This window comes from Schistocerca americana, chromosome 1 (assembly GCF_021461395.2).
Source record: "Schistocerca americana isolate TAMUIC-IGC-003095 chromosome 1, iqSchAmer2.1, whole genome shotgun sequence".
Lineage (NCBI taxonomy): Eukaryota > Metazoa > Arthropoda > Insecta > Orthoptera > Acrididae > Schistocerca > Schistocerca americana.
Window position 1 is genome coordinate 101161475 of NC_060119.1, and position 9922 is coordinate 101171396.

Consider the following 9922-nt stretch of genomic DNA (forward strand, 5'->3'; position numbering starts at 1 on the left):
GCACGTGCCCGTCGACCTGGGACCGGACCGCAGCGACGCACGGATGCACGCCAAGACCGTAGGATCCTACGCAGTGCCGTAGGGGACCGCACCGCCACTTCCCAGCAAATTAGGGACACTGTTGCTCCTGGGGTATCGGCGAGGACCATTCGCAACCGTCTCCATGAAGCTGGGCTACGGTCCCGCACACCGTTAGGCCGTCTTCCGCTCACGCCTCAACATCGTGCAGCCCGCCTCCAGTGGTGTCGCGACAGGCGTGAATGGAGGGACGAATGGAGACGTGTCGTCTTCAGCGATGAGAGTCGCTTCTGCCTTGGTGCCAATGATGGTCGTATGCGTGTTTGGCGCCGTGCAGGTGAGCGCCACAATCAGGACTGCATACGACCGAGGCACACAGGGCCAACACCCGGCATCATGGTGTGGGGAGCGATCTCCTACACTGGCCGTACACCACTGGTGATCGTCGAGGGGACACTGAATAGTGCACGGTACATCCAAACCGTCATCGAACCCATCGTTCTACCATTCCTAGACCGGCAAGGGAACTTGCTGTTCCAACAGGACAATGCACGTCCGCATGTATCCCGTGCCACCCAACGTGCTCTAGAAGGTGTAAGTCAACTACCCTGGCCAGCAAGATCTCCGGATCTGTCCCCCATTGAGCATGTTTGGGACTGGATGAAGCGTCGTCTCACGCGGTCTGCACGTCCAGCACGAACGCTGGTCCAACTGAGGCGCCAGGTGGAAATGGCATGGCAAGCCGTTCCACAGGACTACATCCAGCATCTCTACGATCGTCTCCATGGGAGAATAGCAGCCTGCATTGCTGCGAAAGGTGGATATACACTGTACTAGTGCCGACATTGTGCATGCTCTGTTGCCTGTGTCTATGTGCCTGTGGTTCTGTCAGTGTGATCATGTGATGTATCTGACCCCAGGAATGTGTCAATAAAGTTTCCCCTTCCTGGGACAATGAATTCACGGTGTTCTTATTTCAATTTCCAGGAGTGTAGTATGTATCACACCTGCAGACCCTGTGCGGCGTCTGTTTTTTCGGACATGTGCCACATAACAGACACCACACTTTCATATGACTGAGAACTGTCGAAGACTGTGACTGAGACTGGGTCATGTAGCTGCTGCCGCCATCTTATATTGCGGCATGGCTCAGCAGGCACGCATCATTGGGTCCGCCGGGTCCCCGTGCGATGGCTGTCGGCGTCTGTCGGAAACGTGTGTTCCCGTTGCCAGTTACCAGACGCCGGTGAGGGTGGCGTCGATCTGTGAAACCACACAGTTTCTTGAAAGTTCGTGGAGCTTGTAAACTGTTGATGTGCTGTACAATATGCTCCAACTGTAATCAATGGACATGTACAATAAGCTGTGCTCTCCCCACACTTAGTATACAGTTATGTTCCAAGAACACACTATACTGTCACAAAAGCGTAATAGCTCAGCGCATTATATGTACACTACAACACCTAACTGGCTACATATTGCCTTAGATGCCACGCCCCTTCTGTCAAAGTAAGGTAAGAGCAGAAAGCTTCCAACTTGACCTGTCGTATCATACTGTCTATTCTGAATAATAAAATTATGTTTGTTTCAAACATACATAGTGATTTTTGTTGACATTTAAAAAGCGCCGAAGCTACGTTGATGATACTGAGACAAGGAATTAATATAAGACACATGGGGTCGCCAATGTCAGGAAATTCCACAAAAGTAGATGACAGATGTTGAACATACGACGTCACGTGGTGACGCACAACGCCACATGTGCAGCGTAGAGCCTATCGATCGCTCATGATCATCACAAACGAAGCCAAGTACTCACGTTGGGGGTGCGGGAGTATGCGAACGACTTTAGTGCGTGCGGCTCACGGTTCTAATCTTGCATCTGCCAGGCAGTATCTTATTCACTGCTTTAAGCAATTACTTGTTTACATTGAGGTAAGATTTGTTATTTTATTTACCAGTCTCGCGGTTTCCGCTAGTTTATTGCAAAGTACAGCAGAACAGAAACCTACCATACTGCGTCACAAGTAAATGAGTATAAGATTCCGAATTGCGCCGTGACCAGTAAATGACCTACGATTTTATTACTAAATAATGTTTGTAAACATAAAGTAAGGGACAAATGGAAAGAAGTACAAAATAAAAACAGTTTTTCTTCGTTACATGTGGTGATGTCACATGTTCAGCAATTGTCATCCACTTTTGGGGCATTTCCCAACATTTGGGACCCCATGCGTCTTGTCTTGTCTCAGCGACATCTATATAGCTTCAGGGGTTTTTAAACGTTAATAAGACCCTGTATATATCTTGGTCGAAAATTTATGATCAGATATCGACTTTTCATGTAAATATGATTACTATTGCAAAATTCTCTTAAAAGCGACCAACTGATTGCGTGCGATCGCTTTACTGAACGCAGGGGCGCTGTTTCTTTGCAGACAGCATGTAATGCTCATAAACCGACGCACTGCCGGTTTGTTGAGTCACCCATTGTTCCCCGTGCCGCTACTTCATTTAAGCCGTCCTTGCAGGGCTTCACCGTCCCGGGGCCTCCCCTATTCCGCAGCAATGGAGCTTCACGGGATTGTAGAGCGGGGCTCAGGCACAAAATCGGCCATCTTGTACGCGAGGCCAGAGCTTCCATCCTGCACTGGAATCACCGTATCTTCTGCGGCCCTTTTAACTTCGCTACAGACATGGTACAAGAAGCTGTCCTGGAAAGCCAAACGATAACGTCCGTACATATGACGCAGATGTCGCAGTTAACTTGGGAACATGACTTCGAGTAGCAGGGAGGGTCAAGTTAACATATATTTAGTAACTAATTTTAAACCAATTTTGTTGTTACATTTCTTTGACGTCATCGGCGTAGTAGCAGAATGTGGCCGCGTGATTTACAGCGAAATGAAGAGAAATGGTTATCCAGTATCATCATCAGCCTCTATAGACTGTCTCGTCGCTGCAACCACTGTTTTCTTGTCTCTGATCTCTTCATTTCTTTGTAATTCTGACATTAGTAGCATCCCACAAACTGTAGCGGCGATAATTTTCGGAAATTTAGATTATATAATTACAGCAAACAGCCACTACGTTGGTTGAATCTGGATTTCAGACAGGTGTCAAGTCGGCTGCAGGTTTCGTCGATCTACCAACTGTTTACGATACAATATAGAGAGAAGGGCTGGTGCTCAAGTTTGTTGATATAATTCCTTGTCAGCATCTAACAAGCACTCTAATGGAAGAATTTCAGTTTCCGTATGGACAAGCTAGCAGATGGAAAACAGTGAACAGTTGACTGCCTCAAGGATTAGTTCTGGCTCCAATTCTGTTTAATTTGTATGACCACAATATTCCAGCTACTAGTGTCAAGAAAATCCAGTGTGGAAATGATCTGGTGTTAATTTGTTAGAACAAAGATAAAACCAATTGTGAAACTGGTCTCTCAGTGGTCTAATCACACTGAAAGAGTTCTTTTGCAAATGGAGAGCCCAATCAAACCTAATTAAAAGAGAGGTAACAGTTGTCGCTCGCCATAAAGCGGAACGCAGGAGGTAACACGTGTTACTTGACGGGGCCGAAGTTTCCCATAGCTACTTCTCTAAATATCTACGTGTCACTCTCAGTCGGACGCTGTTACTTAAACAGCACTGCACGAGCCTGTCGAAGAAGCCTGACTCAAGAGTAAATCCGCTTCACACAATAGTCGTAAACAGCTAAGGAGCAAATGCAAATACGCTATGCAGTGATGCAGTTTCACTTTTGTACTCAGCTGCTGAATAGCGTACCTCTGCGCAAGGAAACAGCGTATATACGACTTAGGTTGACGTACGTCCGAGTGAGGCCAACGAGGACTATTACTGGCACTGTCACATCTGCTCTCACACGCAAGGTGCCTTTTCTGTCCAATATTGCCCCCTCGAATCGAGGAAGAGAAGCTGAGAAGGTGTAAATTCATAATAATAATTCGTTTCTAAGTACCGCTTTCCAGAACGCTCCAGCCATGCACCTCAAGTCACGCAGCTCATTTTGGCCGATCTTCGGGTCACAGACGTTTTCGATGTCATCGACATCTGTGAACCGTGAATTTACTTCCAAAACTTTTTCTTAAGAATTTCCTTTATTCACTAGCGATTCGTGAAGAACATTAACACATTTAATCACGCTATGTGAGCGTGGAAGCAGTTGCCAGTGGGTAACTGATGGAAACAAATCAAATTCCTTTCAAAAAATGGAAATTTTATTCCTAAAAGCCTTTTTTTTTAAACAGATTTAAAATTATAATCAGAAAGCACCCTCGAAATATCAAGTTACAATTTATTCAGAGGCGGAAAGAACAAATTTTGACTGTATGAGCTTTCGGGCTGAGAACCTTGCCGCTCCCTTTTGACACGGCCGTAGTCACGACCGCTCACAACAACCTCTGAAAGACTACACTGGTGCAAATCTGCAACACACCAGGCTACCTTAAAATAAAAATTTTAACAACTCACAAGCACTTAAACTATGCACCCCGTGGGAGGGATGGAAAAGGTACAAACACTAACATTAAAAGATTAACTTGCAATCTAAGGTGCAACTTGATTTTAAAAGAAGGTCTTACGGTGGAAGGATGGCAACTTCATATACACTAAAATGACCATTTAAATAAAAACCCATGAAATGCAGCCTTACTTGAAATATACAAGGTTGGCCAAACATGCTCTACATTACACATATACCGCCTCTCAAGATGATAGGCAAGATTAAAACATATTTCAGGAATTCGGCCGTTACACTTCAAGCAATAAATTCGTTAACACCGAATCCGACAAACATGACAGAGGTAGCTCTTAACGTACGGCAGACCGACAGACAGACAGTAACTGCCTAACAAATGCGGACGGGAGACAGACGAGCAAGCTGGGAACGAGAGACTGGCCAAGAAAACAAGTAGAATTTAACAAGTAAATGAAACAACATATCACGAATCACTTAACTTCTAATAAGCTGCGATGTCTGGCCAAGACCTGGCGCAGCACCCCCAAAACGCTCTCCCGATCCGCCCACTGCCAGCAGCTTCAACGGACGCAGGAAAGCGCGCCGATCTCCCGTCTCACGGCGTCGCAGCTCGCACCGGCCAGACCGATGTCGTGGGTTGACTCCTGTTGCTCTCGTGTCGCCCGCGGAGCCACTACCGCTCGCTATACGCCGCGGCCGACTGGACTGACGTGGCGACCTCACATGCGCCGACGCTCAAGACGGACAAGTCATCTTGTGTCCCAGTGCGCGACCGGCCAACCGATCGATCCAACCGCCACTGACCATTGCCTGAACAAACTCGAGCAGACTGGTGGCCTAACACATACTAGCACTCCGGACGACAGGCAGACACTGACTGCCCCATACTGACCCGGTGGACTAACTGACCAGACTCGCCCCTAGCGAGCTCATAGCGCCCCTTAAATGCTCGTGAACAGGCAGCCTTTCCTCTTTCCCACCAGAGGAAGACACCAAAGCTGCGATTGCCACAGCGGCGCCACAGCCAGAAACGGAGACTTCACACTACGTGCTGCGGCGCGCTCTTCAAAACAACAGTTTTTACCACGGCTCACTCTGGAATGAATAGCTGTCCCAGAACGTCCAATTAATTCAAAAAGGTTTGGTCTTCACCACTGCAAATGGGCGAGACTAAACCGTATCGAGACAGGAAGAGGGACATGTGTCCACATGTTGAATAACTGAGGCCGTGTTGATGCTGCATGTTGTTTTGATGCGGAGGAACAGGTAATGAGGCATGTTGTGTATAACTACCCGCTCCATGCCTTTAAAAGCAAAGAGACTTGCATGAGCTGACACAGTGCTGCAATATGGTTGTCAAATTGGAACAGTAACCTGTAAATTCATTGAGCATGTACATGTTATTGTGCTCTTCAGCACTGGTTTGATGTACCTTACCACGCTACTTTATCCTGTGCAACCCTCTTCGTGCTGCCGTCGTTCATGTGGGAATAAATATCCAACCTGTCGGTTTTTTTACCATTTATTCAACCATGAACATGTTTTCGAGCCATTGCAGGCTTCAGATGGAGGTGTTATGTAAGTGGTGACGGCGATGACTGCTACCCAAGTGGATGCCATCAAGCGAATTTCGTGTCCAAGACATCAACGTGAGTACACTACCACGCTCCTCAGACCACTGTAGCACGGTTCTGGCTTTGAGACACGGACAATTATCCCGCTGGAAGACGACATCTCCGGTGCGGAAGACATCAAGCATGAAGGGCTTCAGGTGGTCCACAGCTGTCAGCGTGCCTTCGGTTACTACCCCACGTCCCATGAGAGTCCAGGAGAATGTCTCCCACAGCATAACACCTCTCCCACCAGCCTGCGTCCTTGGCGAAGTGCACCGCCGTTCACGTAGATGACAGCTTTTGTGGGGACGATCATAGATCTGGTGTAGCACAAACGTGATTCTTCCGACGCGGCGACACGTTTCCATTGTTCCACAGTCCAGTTTCCACGACTCCTTGGCCACTGCAATCGTGCGTTATTGACGTCGTTGGGCCAACATGTGAACACGCTGGAGTCCTCTGCTGTGCACCCCCATGTTCAACAATGTGCGATGCTCTGAAACACTTGTGAGTACCCCAGCTCTGTGCTCTTTCGGCAGAGAGGCCACAGTCGCCACCTATCCTGCTTTACAGAGCAGGCAAACCTCCAAATCCCACATTCTGTGAGGAGCCGTGGACGTTCAGTCACTTATCGCCCAGTGGTAGATTCACTGTCGTTCAACCACTTTCCGTAGGTGGTCACTACAGTAGCACGTGAACCATCGACCAGCTACGCTGTTTTCGACATACTCGTACACGGGTCCTGGGTAATAATAATAATAACAATAATATCACCTTTCTCAAAGTCGCTTTTGTCACTGTATTTCCCCATTTGCGGCCCTATGGTGGCTAGAATGATTCCCCATCAGTCTTTGATCCACTTACATGCTTTCCTTACTGTGTCACGATGCCACAACGCCACCAGGCGACATCCAACCTCTCTGTGGGCAGTGGTCATAACGTTTTGGCTTATCAGTGCATACATTTCTTGTCACAATAATTGTTGATGGGTCAGTATTTTTCAGGGAACTTTGTTGGCGGGTTGTTGCTTACAAGATCTGTGGTTCATGCGATGGTCGAACATCTGTCCGTTTTGTTCCAAGTTTTTACTCTATTTTAAGTCGTGTGAAACATGAAACATAATGTACCTACTATTTTCTCTGTTAGCCTCCCCTTGCTATTATTTCCCAATTAAAACGGGACTAAATGAATATACATTAATTTGAAAAAGTAAATAACAATATTTCAATAGTTGCGCAGAGATTTCTTCATTGAACTTCATTGAACATTGTGTTTTTTTTTCTGTCTAGGTGATTCCCGCTACACTTCTCCAAAGCCACACTTCCCTCTCTTCTGGGCGCTTTCTGTCTGTCGTCAAGGGCATCCAGCATTCACAGTCGTACAGGACACGCTCCAGATGACTACGTGTTTCTGTTCATTTTCTCTACTGGTTAACTAATAGTCGGAGAAAGATGTTTTGCTGTTGCAATTATTTTTCTGATTTCCATTTAGCATCTATAGTCTTCCACAGTCATATGACAGAATGTATTAACTTTTTCTAATCGGTTGCTTTCAGTTTTGACGTCACGTGTTCGCCTCATCTCCAATTTGAATGGTCACTGAGCTTAAATTTTTCCACAGCAGGACACTGGCACACTAATTCTAATTTGTTACTGATTGCTATACCTTAAGTCAAGGACCCGTTGACTAATGTTTCTATTTTTCTTTCTTACACCTGACATGATTTCCATCACGTGCGCGAAAAGAATGCTAAGCATCACGGTGGCTGGAATTCTCCTACAAATTCTAGTTCTGTTAATAACACTACACTGTCAAGAAATGCGGTGTTTGAACCGAATAGCATTGCTTTGCTGACTATTTGTTTTTATTAGCGACTGGTTTATGGGCATTATTTTGGATAAGACTCCCTGCCCTTCTATAAGAGGCTGGCAGAGTTGCGATCCAGATACGGTGAAAGCCGGGGTCCGCTGTGTGAGATCGTGTCGGATGAATCTCTCTACCCGGTGGAAATCAACGCGCTCTGGGTTCATTAATGCCTTATAGAACAATAATGTGGTAATCTTATAGAAGAGGGTATCAATATGAAAATATGGAATTGCTAACCGACACTGATAAGACGATTTGATCCAGTCAGAAAACCACAAATTTCGAAGTCGTGTGTGGTCGATTTGGATTTTAGCCTACGGCGTCCACCTCCGTTCTTCAACGTTGTAAAGACAATATCCACAGTTTTCGTTGAAATTCTTTCTGAGCATTATCTGTCTGTAACTATAATATTTCTTAAAGATTGTATGTAGTGGTAAATCTTCACATTCTTAATCGTAGGCGAGTTTGCTTTGTAATGCAAAGAGGTAGTAAAGGGCGTGTAATTAAGTAAAACTGGTACGTTAACTATGCGAAACAGTTTGAAAGGTGCCTGTTTATTTGGTATTTACATTCTCCTCACTTTGTATCTTGTTTCCTGTGGATCCCGATACTTATATTTGCCATACTCCACCCGAATGTGCTCTGATCTATCGATACAAGCTCTGTAGTAATCTACTTGCTCGGTTACGGTGACAATTTTAAGTCTTTGTAAGTCCATTTTGTTTTCGGCCAATGGGATTGGTTCGAGAGTGGTGGACAATGTGGTTTTCTTCGTTTGAAAGCGGAACGCCATTATTGTGTTCAGATGTGTTGAGGAACGCTGCCTTTCTCTGGTGGAGGCCCATGCTGATATACAGATGCAACTATTGATGAGAAATTGGATGATGATGATGAAGTCCCATACTGTGACTATTCAAGTCTGTGACCTGTAAATAGTCTTCACGGGTTTGCCGCCGGCGGTAAACCTGTGAAGATTATTAACAAGTCCCATACTCCTTGACAGAGCGTAGGGGAACAATGCGGGAGACCCGCACCGCCGTACTAGGCAAGGTCCTAGTGGAGGTGGTTTGCCGTTGCCTTCCTCCGACCGTAATGGGGATGAATGAAGATGATTATGAAGACGACACAACAACACCCAGTCATGTCGAGGCAGCTGAAAATGTCTGATCCCGCTGGGTATCGAACCTGGGTCCCCGTGCTCGGGAAGCGAGAACGCTACCGTGAGACGACGAGCTGTGGGCAAAGTGGATGAGATCATTAGAATTTATTTGCTGGAATGGAAGTTAATTTTCGTGTCGAGGTTTGTGTGGCATAATTTCGAGAAGATCATTCCTTGCGTAAGAATCGAGGGATGTCCTTGCGCACAATGTAATAACTGCTCATAAGCTGCTAATACGTAGCTGTTCGGAAACTAGTTTCTGCTTCGTGACATTGTAAATTTAAATACATTACCCACTCCTGAAGTATAAAGATTAGATTCTCAAACCGAATTGTATGTTACGGCGACGTTGGTCTTCTACTTGTAGATACAAATCCTGGAATTGTTCGCTGAAATATCAGTACGGAGCTGCGAAGTTGTGTTTTCGTTTACTGGCAACACATTCCTTCTTAATTCATTTCTCTCCGTTTCATTTGAAAACGAACCTTGTCATTTCTTTTCTAATTCAGTCACTTGAGCTGGACCCGTGGTATAGTTCCGCCTTGTGCTTCCGTCCGTACAGCAGCGCCACATGTGTCGAACTCGCGTGTAGTCAGTCCTGTGTGTGTATCGGCCAGCGTCTCGTCGTTCTTGCCTAAGAGGTTTGTTCTCTGTCGGCGGCTTTCTCTGCCTGCGTCATGGTGTCTGTCGAGTCTCCCAAGAATATCCCTCGTCGGAATACCGTTCGTTTCAGGTTCGACAAATGTACGCATCATGTTCCAAGATCCCT